The sequence below is a fragment of the Vombatus ursinus genome, unplaced genomic scaffold, assembly GCF_900497805.2.
Source record: "Vombatus ursinus unplaced genomic scaffold, bare-nosed wombat genome assembly UNPS02014847.1, whole genome shotgun sequence".
NCBI lineage: Eukaryota > Metazoa > Chordata > Mammalia > Diprotodontia > Vombatidae > Vombatus > Vombatus ursinus.
This window is the reverse complement of record NW_020954625.1, coordinates 20,115,367-20,129,201: the sequence shown is the minus strand read 5'-3', so window position 1 is coordinate 20,129,201 and position 13,835 is coordinate 20,115,367. Positions and strand designations below refer to the sequence as shown.

General features: G+C 38.1%; 1 protein-coding gene and 2 pseudogenes across 1 annotated transcript in view; 1 reads left to right on the top strand and 2 right to left on the bottom strand.

Annotated features, from left to right (window-relative positions):
• Nucleotides 1–13,835, bottom strand: part of PCDH15 (protocadherin related 15) — a 1,147,277-nt gene that overhangs the window by 661,514 nt on the left and 471,928 nt on the right. The gene's annotated exons all lie outside the window — the stretch shown is intronic.
• Nucleotides 3,646–4,489, top strand: LOC114026916 (annotated as a pseudogene).
• LOC114026843 lies at nt 11,956–13,408 on the bottom strand (annotated as a pseudogene).

Sequence of the window (13,835 nt, the reverse complement as noted above, 5' to 3'; positions counted from 1 at the left end):
TGATACCAGTTCAATATTGAAATAAATATACATACATCAGAAGCGCTCTCCTCTAAAATTGAAATGTTACATTTTCCACTGATTTTTGATCACTTTGATAATCTGTATCATATTGGTTATTTGAATGGGAACTTACCACTAAATAGTTCACAAAGGAAAAGAAGTAGGATGCCCAATTCTCTCCTGTCCCTCAATTTGTCTATAGAAGAGGCTACTGTTGATTGATATAATCATTAAACTATTTTTAATCACTCTTAAGCTTCAAAGAAAATCACACATTTTGGAACTTTAAAAAAAAATGAGCACATTAACTCAAAGGGTATTTCTGAAGGGCATGACCATGTCATAGTAGAAGACAGAAATGGAGTGGCATTACACAGACTTACAAGATCTAATTAAACCAGTATAATGATCCCTGCTGCTACGAAGCATTCTTTATCTTATGTAGAATAACTCACATGTAGCAAGTTATGAAAAAGTTTTAAAAATGTTACAAAATTCATTGTTTATTTAAAATAAATGCACAGGGACTCTAACTCTTAGGAGTTTTCCCCCATGCTCTCAAGCCTAAATCTCACTCTTTATGTCTACTCATTGCTCCTGCTTCAGCCCTCTAAGGCTAAACAGAATGACTTCAGTCCTTCCTCCTCTGATACTTGACAGCTTTCAGATCTGCTCTGATTATTCTATTTTCCAGACTAAATATCTCTAGCTCCTTCAACCTTCCTTCTTATGTCATAGTCTCAAGACCTTTTACCATCCCACTTACCCTACTTCAAACACTGTTTAGGTTTATCTTCTTCTTAGGAATATTAATGGATAAGATGCAATTTTAATTTTAAAAATTAGGAAATAGAGACTTCTCAACCCACAAATGCCAAAGACAACTTGGAAGGTCAGTGGGAAAAGTCTGTGACTGCGGTGAGAGAAGGAGCTAGGTCTCAGCCACCCCCAGGGCCGAGGCTGTTTACTGAGTTCCCGGACCACAGACTGAGGGGGAATCAAGTGGCTGATCAGAGAGGAATTGAAGGGCTCTCTTTGCCAGTACTGAGGCAGGAATCTCTTACTTTACCAGTGCTTGGATCTGGGTCACAGTTCTGAGGGGCAGTCCTGGGGCAAGGAGGAATGCTGGTGTGGTGAAGTTTCTTGTGGTGGTGGAGAGGAAACACCTCACCCCTTATCATACCACCTTGGAAGAATTGAAAATTTTCAGGTCCCTAGAAGTATCTCTGAAAACAGCTGTACAAACCCCTGAAGCTTGGGACAGTACATTCTCCACGTTGGAAGCAGACTCTTACCTTAACAAAGAGTTTAAAACTCAAGTAATTGGCAAGGATCATGAGTAAGCAGCACAAACAGAGTCAGACTATATTATCTTACTTTGGTGACAAAGAAGATCAAAACATACAACCAGAAGAAGAAAACAAAGTCAAAGTTCCTACATCCAAAGCCTCCAAGAAAAAAATGAATCAGTCCAAGGCTCTGGATGAGCTCAAAAGGGATTTTGAGAAGCAAGTAAGAGAAGTAGAGAAAAACTGGGAAGAGAAATGAGAGTGATGCAAAAAAATCATGAAAAACATTTCAACGGCTTGCTAAAGGAGACCCCAAAAATATACTGAAGAAAATGACACCTTAAAAAATAGCCTAATCCAAATGCAAAAGAGGTCAAAAAAGCCAATGAGGAGAAGAATGCCCTAAAAAACAAAATTGGCCAAATGGAAAAGGAAGTCCAAAATATTACTGAAGAAAATACTTCCTTAAAAATTAGAATAGAGCAATTGGAAGCTAGTGACTTTATGAGAAATCAAGACTCTGTAAATTAGAAAACAATGTGAAATATCTCATTGGAAAAACAACTGACCTGGAAAATTGATCCAGGAGAGATAATTTAAAAATTATTGGACTATCTGAAAGCCATGATCAAAAAAAGAGCTTAGACATCATCTTTCAAGAAATTATGCAGGAAAACTGCTCTGATATTTTAGAGCCAGAGGGCAAAATAGAAATGGAAAGAATCCACCAATCACCTCCTGAAAGAGATCCTCAAAGGAAAACTCCTAGGAATATTGTAGTCAAATTCCAGAGTTCCCGGGTCAAGGAGAAAATATTACAAGCAGCCAGAAAGAAACAATTCAAGTATTGTGGAAACACAATCAGGATAACACAAGATCTAGTAGCTTTTACATTAAGGGACCACAGGGCATGGAATATAATATTCCGGAGGGCAAAGGAGATAGGATTACAACCAAGAATCACCCACCCAGCAAAACTGAGTATAATTCTTCAGGGGAAAAAAATGGTCATTCAGTGAAATAGAGGACTTTCAGGCATTCTTAATGAAAAGACCAGAGCTGAATAGAAAATGTGATTTTCAAATACAAGACTCAAGTGGAACATGAAGAGGTAAACAGGAAAGAGAAAATCATAAGAGACTTATTATGGTTGAACTGTTTACATTCCTGCATGGAAAGATAATATCTGTAACTCATGAGACCTTTGTCAGTATTAGGGTAGTTGGAGGGAAAAAAAATTATTTGTGTGTATAGATAGGTAGATAGATAGATAGATAGATAGATAGATAGATAGATAGATAGATAGATAGATAGATAGATAGGTAGATAGAGGGCACAGGGTGAGTTGAAGATAAAAAGGTCATATCTGGAGAATAAAATTAAGGGGTGAGAGGATTATACTAGGAGAAGGAGAAAGGGATAGATGGAATGGGGTAAGTTATCTGACAAAAAAATAGAAAAGAAAAGGATCTTACAGTGGAGGGGAAACGGGGGAAGGTGAGAGGGAATGAGTGAATCTTATTCTCATAAAATTTGACTTAAGGAAGGAATAATATACCCACTCAATTGGGTATGGAAATCTGTCTTACCCTACAGGAAAATGGGGGGGAGGGGACAAGAGAGTAGGGGGATGATAGAGAGGAGGGCAGATTGGGAAAGGGGGTAATTAGAAGCAAGTACTTCTGAGGAGGGTCAGAGTCAAAAGAAAGAATAGAATAAATGGGTGGGAGGGATAGGACTAAGGCAAACAGAGTTAGTTTTTCACAGCATGTCTACTATGGAAGTGTTTTACATAACTGCACATATATTACCTATATTTAGTTGCTTGCCTTATCAATGAGGGTTGGTGGGGAGGGAGGAAGGGAGAAAATTTGGAACCCAAAGTTTTAAAAGCACATGTTTAAAAAAAAAGTTTTCATATGCAACTGGGAAATAAGAAATATAGGAAATGGGGTACAGAAATCCATCCTGCCCCATAGGAAAATTGAAGGGGAAGGGGATAAGAGAAGGGGGGGAGAGATAGAAGGGAAGGTAGACTAGGGTAAGGGGTATTCAGAATGCATGCCATCTTGTGGTAGGGGGAGGGGCAAAATGGGGTGAAAATTTGGAACTTAAAATCTTGTGTAAGTAAACGTTGAAAAAAATGAATAAAAATTATCATAAAAATAAAGAAATAAAAAAATAAAGAGAATGGGAAATCTGGAGTCAGAGCACTTGTGTTCCAATCCTGCCTCAGCCCTTTGCTATCTGTGTGACCCTGAGTAAGTTACTTAATGTCTCTAGGCCTCCATTCTAAAAAAAAAAAAATAATAATAATAATAATAATAATAATAATAATAATTGGTAGTACATATTACCCACAAATCTCTTTTCTTCCTTTCTTGTTTAGCCAGCCAAGATGCCAAAAGGGAAGAAAGCCAAGGGGAAGAAGGTGGCTCTGGCCCCTGCTGTAGTAAAGAAGCAAGAGGCCAAGAAAGTGATCAAGCCTTTGTTTGAGAAGCGGCCCAAGAACTTTGGCATTGGTCAGGACATCCAGCCCAAAAGGGACCTGACTTGATTTGTCAAATGGCCTCAGTACATCAGACTGCAGCATCAAAGGTGTATCTTTTATGAGCATTTGAAAGTGCCACCAGCAATTAACCAGTTCACCCAGGCTTTGGATCATCAGACAGCTCCTCAACTGCTTAAACTGGCTCATAAGTACAGACCTGAGACAAAGCAAGAGAGAAGCAGAAGCTGCTGTCTCAGGCTGAACAAAAAGCTGCAGGCAAGGGAGGTGTCTCCACTAAGAGGCCATCTGTCCTCAGAGAAGATATTAACACTGTTACTACCCTGCTAGAAAAACAAGTAAGCACAGTTGGGAGTGATTGCACATGATGTGGACCCCACTGAGCTAGTGGTCTTCCTACCTGCCTTGTGCCAAAAGATAGGGGTTCCTTAGTGTATTATCAAAGGTAAAGGCACACTGGGTCGCTTAGTTCACAGAATGACGTGCATAAGCATTGCCTTCACACATTAACCCTGAAGATAAAGGAGCCCTAGCTAAGCTGTTAGAAGCCATTAAAACCAATTACAATGATAGATATAATGAGATCTGTTGTCACTGGGGTGGCAATGTTCTTGGTCGAAAATCAGTGGCTCATATTGCAAACCTGGAAAAAGCAAAAGCAAAGGGACTTGCAACCAAATTGGGTTAAATGTATATTTGATTTCTCCCTACAGAAAAGTAAAAATAAAAATAAAAAATATAAAATTAGGAATAATCCAGTATTTTAAAATGATTCATAGGTTTAGTTAGTCCTAGAATCAACTGTAGAGCTCATCTAGCCTAATTATTTTATTTTAAAGAATAGGAAATCAAAGTCTAGAGAGGTTAAATCACTTGCCCAAGGTCATATAGGTATCTGATAACCTAAATAGTACTTGAAGTATTCAAAATCCAAATCTACAATTCCTTCCTTTCCAGGATGCTCTCCTGACTTTCCACAATTTTTTTTTTTCCATTAAGCCATGGAGAAAATGGAGCCTGGAAGTTCATTCCACTTTTGGACTATTTCTTATATTGGAAGTACCTTTCACCCATGACACCTCTGTTAAAATTGGTTAATTGCTGTAAGAACTCCAATTTAAAGTTAAATTCCCAGGACACCCATGAAACCATTCCTCTCTAAGTCATACGGCTGATCTCTGGACTTTGTCTCCCATGCCACTGGCAGTCAGTATTTACATGGCTTCTCCCTGTCCTGATTTTTGTTTTTGTTTTTGTTTGTTTGTTTGTTTGTTTGTTTTTTAAAGCATTGTCTTCTCTCACTAGAATATAAGCTCCTTGAGGGCAGAGAACAACATTCTTCTTGTACTTGTTTTCTCACCACTCAGCCCAATGTCTGACCCCCAGTAAGTGCTTAATAAGTACTCATTTACTTGACCTTCCCTTATAGTTCATTTTCTCCTTATTAATGAACAAGAACAACAAAAAAGAAATTAGCAGGGTTATTTTCATTTGAATGCCAGATTAACATTTTCAGAAGATAAACAGTACTTATCCCAAAAGCAGTCATTATTAGAATGTATCCATTTATTATGAGAATTTTTTTTAAAATTAAATATGTTGACTCATACTGAACATATAATTATTCTACTTTCTCTCTTTCTCTGTTGTTCAGTTATGTCCATCTCTTTGTGCCTGTGGACCCAACTGTCCATGGAGTTTTCTGGGAAGATTTTGCTGAAGTGGTTTTCCATATTCTTTCTCTAGTTTTATGTAGGCAGAGGTTAAGTGACTTTCCTGGGGTCACAAAGCTATTAAGTATCTGAGGTCAGATTTGAACTCTGGTCTTTCTGACTCCAGCACCAGTGCTTCATCTACTGTTTCATCTAGCTGCCCTCAAAATTGCTGTCCAGTCAAGTCTAATCTATGTGACCCCATAAAAAAAGTCCATGGGATTTTCTTAGAAAAAAAGACACTAAAATGGTTTTCCATGTCCTTCTCCAGTGTGCCCCCATTTTACAAATGAGGAATTGGGCAAAATAGGACTTGCCTAGGATCACATAGCTAGTAAGTGTCTGAGGCTGGATTTGAACTCATATGGTCCTGACTCTAAGCCCATTGCTCTATCGACTGCTCCTCGTATCTGTCCCTTTACCTTTGGCTTTCTTAAGTTCAAACAACTGATACATGTCAGAAGCAGAACTTGAACCCAGGACTTTCTGACTCCAAGGGCAGTTACCTGTGCATCATGAAATATTGATTCATGATAGATAGCACCAAAACCTCTGGATATGAGGAAACAAAACATTTTTACATTTAAAAGATTACACTCAGCTAGATGATGTGAGCAGCTCAATACTGGTGAAGACTAAAAGGACTTCTAACGAATCTTGAGGCCTGGAAGGCATGCAGTTGAATCAAAGGACACTGAGAGAAACTGATGCTGAAATTGGTCTATTTCATCAGTTCACGGTGCGCAGGCTATGTGTAAGATAGGATACACAACACATTGAGAATATCAATATTGCCTATATATCCAGGTGGTTGATAATATAGGAGGTTATTTGGGTATTTTCAATTCATCCTTGTAAAATATATTTGGAAGCCAAAATTAAAAAAAAATGGAAGGAGAATATGGACACATATAACTGTATTAAGCAAACTACTCATTACTTGAGCCTCTGTACAGGTAGTCTACATATAATTCCTCCTTTTCATGCCCTAACACATTTTTTTTAATAAAAGGGGGGTATTTGCTTTAATAATATAAAGATCAATGAGCCTAAGTTTGAATACATTTGATTTTCTGGGACAGACACAATAAAAATAAGATGTTTCCCAAATACTAGAAATAACTTTTTGTGTACCAATCCATGACCAGTTTTATGTTTCTCCAGTCACATTGTCACATTATCTTCTCACCACACAAGAAAGCACTTTACTCCACCTAACTAAATATGTGTGTGTATAAATAAAATTTCCATACCAAACTATTTTCTTTGGTGACATATAATTGAAATACTACGTGACCACCTTCCCAACCTAGGGCAAAAATAAACTGTAACATTTTTATTTTTCAATTGATGTGTCATCAAAAGAAACCGATTTTTAAATTAGGTCCATGAAATCAGCTTACTTTTATTGAGGTCTTCCTTGTGATGTAAATATTCTCTAATTACCATGAGAAAATGTATGACTGTGGGTTTCAGCTGTCACAATTTTCCTCAGAACTAAGTTGCATAATGCTTCATAAGACCACTGGCTCAGTGTTTTAGAGTTGAGAGGATCTTAGAGGTCATCTAATATCACTATTTCATTTTACAGATGAGACAACTTAGGCAGAAGAAGATTAAATGACTTTTCCCAGAAAGAAAGTGACAGGTACAGAATTTAAGCCCTGGTTGTGTCTATATATCTAGTGCTCTGTCCATGGTACCATCTGCCAATCCGTAGATACAAATCTGAGTTTACTTTTGGTTTCACTGTACTATTTATTGTCCAGCCAACATCCCTGAATCGTATCCTCAAGGAGAGCATGGGAATTTGTTCAAAACAGGAATCTAGATAAATGGTATTTGTGGCATTGTTCTGATTGACCCCTCTACTAATTCTGTCATAAATGGAAATGAGATGGCAATGGCAAGACCTGCTCTTGATGAAGTCCTGCTAACTTTTTTTGTTTACTGCTTGTGTTACTAGATGTTCACAAACCATCACTTTAATAATATAACCTGGATGTCAAGTTCACTGTCCAATATTTCAAAGGCTCCAAACTCAGTCATATATTGCTTAAATAATTACATTTCTTCTTTCAGGAAAAAAAAAATGTCTCTTTTCCCTGATAGGAAGTGTATATAGTCCTCACTTAAAAAAAAAAAGTAAACTGGAACATCATGTGACCTCTGCATACAGAGGTCCCCTAGTCTGCCAAAAAGTATATATATTCCTTGATCTTAGAATATCAGGAAATGTGGAAATGTGTTCTTTTGTAATGCTTCCACATTTTCTCCATTCCCACTAATCTTTAATTTTTTTTAAATAAATTTGCTGAAGATACATTGATATTTGATTGGTAGAACTATAATAGGGCAAGGATCAATGATTTTCTTATCTGCTCTCTGATGTCATAAAAAATCTATGTTTGGATCGAATAGCAGAGTAAATAGATATTTGAGACCTTATATGTCCTAGAACTGTGGCCCTTGCTCCTCCATTGAGTTTTGTACATACATACACACACACACACACGCATGCACACACATATACACACATTCACACAGAAATGTTTTCATAAGAGAAAAAAAATCTAATACCTAAAAAATTCTAATAAATCCCAGATCTCTGAAAGACTTTGAAAGATTCCTTTCTTCAATTGTGCAGTCACAAAGTCAGTATGGTACAGTGCTAAGTGTATTAAGCCATAATGTAGGATGGCCTGTCTTTAAATCTCATATCAGACACCAAGAAGCTAGGTGACTCAGGACAAATCACATTACCACTCTGATCTTCAATTTCCTCATATACATGATGTGGTGGTGATAATTCCTATAATACTTGTAATTCAGGCATCTAGGAGACATAATGGAACACTTCTGGACTTGAAGTCAGGGAGGTCTGATTTCAAATCTAGCCTGAGACATGCATGAACTATGTGACCCTGGGCAAGTCAATCAGTTTTCCTCAATTTCTTCACATGCAAATGGGGATAATAAGAGCACCTGACTCCTAGGGTAGTTGAAAGGACAAAATGAAATATTTATAAAACACTTTGTAAATTTTAAAGTGCTATAGAATCATCCTCAACCTCATCATTATCGTCTTTATAACCTGCATTCAATAGTTGTTGTGAGGTTCAAATAAGATGATATAGGAAAAAAAATACCATCTTGAAAATACATTTATAATTTCATTCATATCATTACATTCAACTCATGGTCAAATTATTACTTTTTTTTCTTGCATCCTTTATTACACTGTTGTATTATACTGACATCATGGACAACTAATGTCCCTATGTCTCTGTTATGTCAGCTGTATTCTAGCCACACATTCATCATCGTTCTCTGTGCAGATTAATTTTTGAGCCCACATGCAGGACTATGAAGTTAGTCCTACTTAATTCCATCTATTTAGATGGACAGCTTCAGAAATTTGACTAGCTGTCTATAAATCTGCCTTGTAGATGGAATCCTTGAAGACCTGAGTTCAAACTGGCATTCAGTAGCTATAGAACTATAGGAAAGCTATAGCCTATTTGAGCTACAAGACTCATTTCTGAGTCATATATGTATTAAGAATTGCATTAGTGGAGTTCTTTTACTAAGAGTGCCCTAAAATGATGAAATCAAAATTAATTTTCATATCATAAACTTAGTATATTAAAAAGAAAGCATGACTAGTGTTTCAGAGGAACATTTGTCCCATAAAAAAGGTTAAAACATAACTAGCATTTGAAATCTGAGAATAAAAAATTATGCAGGTTCACTTAATTTCAACAAAGATCAAATTTTAAAATATGGAATGTGGGATTCAGTGTTTGCAGGGCAGGAATCACATCTTCCCACTAATATTTGAAGTTTGAGTTACCAAATCGGGAAAACTTTGCTGGAGTTGTGAGATTAGTCAGAACATAGTATAGATTTTATTAGTTCTATATTTTCTAGGCTATTTGGTAGCTCCTTTAGGCATATGAGCAATCAATTCCATACTAAGGTGAATTTTGCTTGTGGAAAATGTAGCAGTGCTTTTTTTTTTTTAAAGGTGTTTTTCCTAGTGTAATGAGCATATTGAGATTTGATGACCCCAACTGTGTGTTTGAGGGAGAGAGTTCAATGTTTGAATGTGTGTGCAGGACAGTCTATTTGGGGTTAATTTGTTCAGGGGGACTGACTTATTTAACATGATTAAATTGGGGGTGGAGTTTGGTGTAAAATCATGTAAGAGTCTGACCTTTGGAATAAGGCAGGATAGAAAAATGTGTGACTTGGAAAGATGCACAAGTAATAACAGCAGCTTCAGATAAATGAAACAGGGTCCAGACAGAATTGAAAAGGGAATGAAAATATGTTTGAATCAGTATCTTTCTCCCTGGGGTTACTTAGTATTGGATTGCTTGGAGAGAGAGTAATAATGATCTAAATTAGAATACCGGCTTACTGCTTGACAGGGTAAATGTGAGGCTGTTCAGCATCATTTATTACTCATGTGTGCATGTGTGTGCGTGTGTGTGTTTGTGTATGTGTGTGTGTATTTGTTAGACATGGATTTTAGTTTTAGAATTTTTTGATGGTAAAAAACCCTTTATAGGAAGTGCACAAATATTATTCCAGGATACCTTGTTCACTGTTTAAGGTGATGGCTTGGCAAATACTGCCATGGCTTATAAGCTATTTTTTATATGATTGGAATTTAGGTACTGAATTTTTCCATTATGATTCTGTTAAACATGTTATTAATTTAATGCATTTATGGAAGAAAAAATATTCTACTTGACTCCTATTCCAAAGTCTTATCATATTGGGAAAGCGAGTCTGAAGTCTCAAAGTTGACCTGCTAAGTACAAAACTTGGCAGGTCCTATGTATCTGGTAAGACTTCAAAAATAAATGTAGTGATGATCTCCTTGAGTACCATGTGAAAATCAGCCAACCTGAATGTTCAGCAGTTCCATCACTCAAGAGAATGATTTTCCTTCCCTAAAGCAACTCTCAAAGATGATCCATTAAGATGTAAAGGACTTTTGTTTTCACCAGCACAGTATATACTGCAGTTTCACATAAAACATCCCAAGTATATTTATTCCCTTTACAACCACAGATAGTTTAAGGCTCCAAGACAATCTGGTTCACTGAGTCCTGGGAACCATTAATAAACAATAGTCTAATCAAATTCCACTCTACCCAACTCAAATTCAAATTGCCAACCACTGCAGGTCTAAGAGCTAGAATTTAAAAATTATCTAGTTCCTTCCATGTCTTCAATGAAGGTTGCTTTAAACTTTCCCCTACAGATGAGACAAGTTAGAACTATGTTAGTTAGCACATAGAAAAAATACATTTTACCAAACCAAATGGAGTCAATAATATTCACAAAGATCAATCGCTGGCTAAATTTTATATGTAAACCCAAGAACTCTAGCACCATAACTGTCAAAAACATTTCAGCATTAACTAGAAAATCAGGGACTTTTTTTCCTTTCCCAGCTATCACCAATCTCAGAAAAAGCTTAAAAGAAAAATTAAAATTAAAAGCATACCAAATCACAGGGTAAACTGTGGTTTGTGTTTTGAGCTCCAATTCAATTATCCTTTGAAAAGTCAACATGCACTTTCTTTAGCTGTAGAATCCTTAGAAAATGGTCCAAGCTCACCCCTGGGATGCCTGAAGTCTTTCTAAGGAGCGTTTATCGACATAGTGGATAATATGCACAATGTGAGGCATTCATAAATATTGTAGTGAAGATGCAATAAAGTATACCCTGGGAGAAGCTGTACCATACTTTAAAAATGTACAAAATTATTGTGAAACAGGGATAGGGAAGGAAGGAGGGACAAGGAACAGAGACAGTATAACAACACAAAATTAACCCATATTAGTTACATTATTAAATCCCAGAGAGAAAGAAAGGTTGAAACATTCCTCAAAAGAAGTGAAAAGGGAAAGTATTTCCAGGAGTCTTGAGAAGGACTGGGCAGGGCAAGTCACCAGTATCCCACAGTATAGTCATCCTACCCACAGACTCACCTAGCCAATGAGAAGCACTGATGTGAAACAGAGGACTTAGAGACAGAGAAGCCAAGGAATCCAAAGAGTAAAAAATTCAAACCCAGGCTCCTCCCAGGAGAGTTATAGAGATTAAAAAGAAGAGTGCTTTTTTTTTTCAGTCTAGAATGACAAGACTAGTAAACAAGGATGAGAAAATTGGAGAGTGTTAGAAAGTTTAAGGACAGAGAAGATGGGGAGGGGATAGGAGCACATTTTCTGGACAGTGTCCTTTCTTCCATCTCTGTTAATTTGTCATGATCATCATGTTTCCTCTAGTTATGGTAGTCCCCTTTGAGCTTTCGCTCCCACATCCCAAACAGGTCTCTGCATTTTGCAGCTGGGATGATGTCTACATTGAAGGGAGAAGGGAGAAGGAGTCTGATTTGGTTATGGATCCTGGTATTCAGAGTCTTCATTTTAAGATGATGTGGTAGCCATCATGGATTTCAGCTTTCAATATGCTGATAACAAAACAAGATTCATCTTGGAAATTCTGCAAGATCTTATTGCTTGTCACCACATAGATCCCTGTTGGTCTCTGCCTGTAGGCTCTGGTAATATGCTCAGGGAAAATTCTGTAGAGATTTACAGTTTTCTCAATTAGCTCCAAAGTGATCAGCTCTTCCAAAAACATATCATGGTGCACACACCATGCTGTTCCACCTTCTCTTTCCTACTGAAGATTAGATCTGTTCTGCTCCAATTCCTGGCACACATAGATGGTCATCTTTGGTCTTACATTTCTGCCTTTGATGGCATTGAAGAGCTGGATCCCATCACCAAGGGCACATATTTAAACATAATCTTCTTTGGCCATTTTTAGAAAGTCAGCACCAGAAAAACTTCAGAAGAATCTACAGAGGCCACTATTATGATAAAGTCGCTGCTGGGAATCTTGAAGAGAAGAAGAAGGAAGGAGGTAATCATTACTGATAGGCAGAGACTCCACTAAGCGAGTTGGACAAGTGTTGCCCTCGGGAGCTGGTGTAACTCCTTGATGGGACATTGTTTACTTGGTAAGGAATATCTGGCCATGGAGAACACTCTGTGAGGATTGATGGTTCATAAGATGGCTGGTACTTCTCCTGTGCAGGTCTCTTCTCCATTCTCTCCTGATCAGTCTTCTGTTTCTGATCTGCTCCCTTTGACTGGAACACTTTGATCTGGCACTGGCTGAATGAGGATGTTCTGTGTACTTCCCATTCTCATTCTGTTTAAAGGTATCAATTTGTACTCAAAAAGGAACTCCTTTTTCTCTCCCTTGCTTCCTGGGTGTGAATTCTGTGCTGACACAAAGTACTGGAATGAATGCTGAACCTCTTTTTGAAGGATCCCACAGAAATCCAACTGCATTTAATTGTATTGGGCTGGCCCTGGGGTCCAATGTACCAACAGAGAGAGGAGTATCAATATCCTGGATTTGATTCCCAGGATGGCTCTGTCTCCAGCCCTCCAGAGGCTGATGCTCCTTGTGCTGGAGCCAAGGGTCACGGAAAACCACACGGATGATACTCTTTACATATTTTGGGTTGAGATCCTAAGAATCTCCCAGCTTCCGATTCTCCAGAAGTCTGCTTTTATGACACTGACCTTCGTTGCTGTAGGTCAGAGTTTCATCATGAAGTTTCACAGCTGGTGACATGGCTACACAGAGCACATACTGAAACGGGGGCAGTTGGCCTTCATTGTCAGGCGGCAGCTGGGGTTCCTCCTGCTTAAAGATTGGCGGTGCAAGGATATCACGCAGGTACCTGCTGGGGTTAAGCTGATTGCAGTGCTATGGCTGAGGGTGCCAAAACAGTGTGTTTTCTTTCCTTCTCCAAACTCAGGAAATGGCAGACAATATGGGTAGGGGAGTGCCGCATGCCGGTGTCCAGAGCCTTCACAACAAAGCTGCTCCCTAGAGGCAGCGGGGCACAGGGGCTGCTGCACCCCTTTTTATTTGCCAATGCCTCTAGCCCAGGGTGGGGTTAGGGCGGGTATTGAGGTCATTGCAAATGCCCTCCCATTACCCTGCCCCTCACCAGGAGAGGGGTGGGAAGGGAGCTGTAAAGACTTTCGACCTCTATCAATGACTGTCCACAGTCATGGTCAATGAACTTAGAATCACTCAAGTAAGAAACATTTCCTTCCTTTTCACCAGATCTGAGATCAGTGATTATGTTGATGTGTGTGTATTTATGTATGTGTTTGTGTCTGTATGTGTGTGTGTGTGTGTGTGTGTGTGTGTGTGAGAGAGAGAGAAAGAGAGAGAGAGAGAGAGAGAGAGAGAGAGAGAGAGAGAGAGAGAGA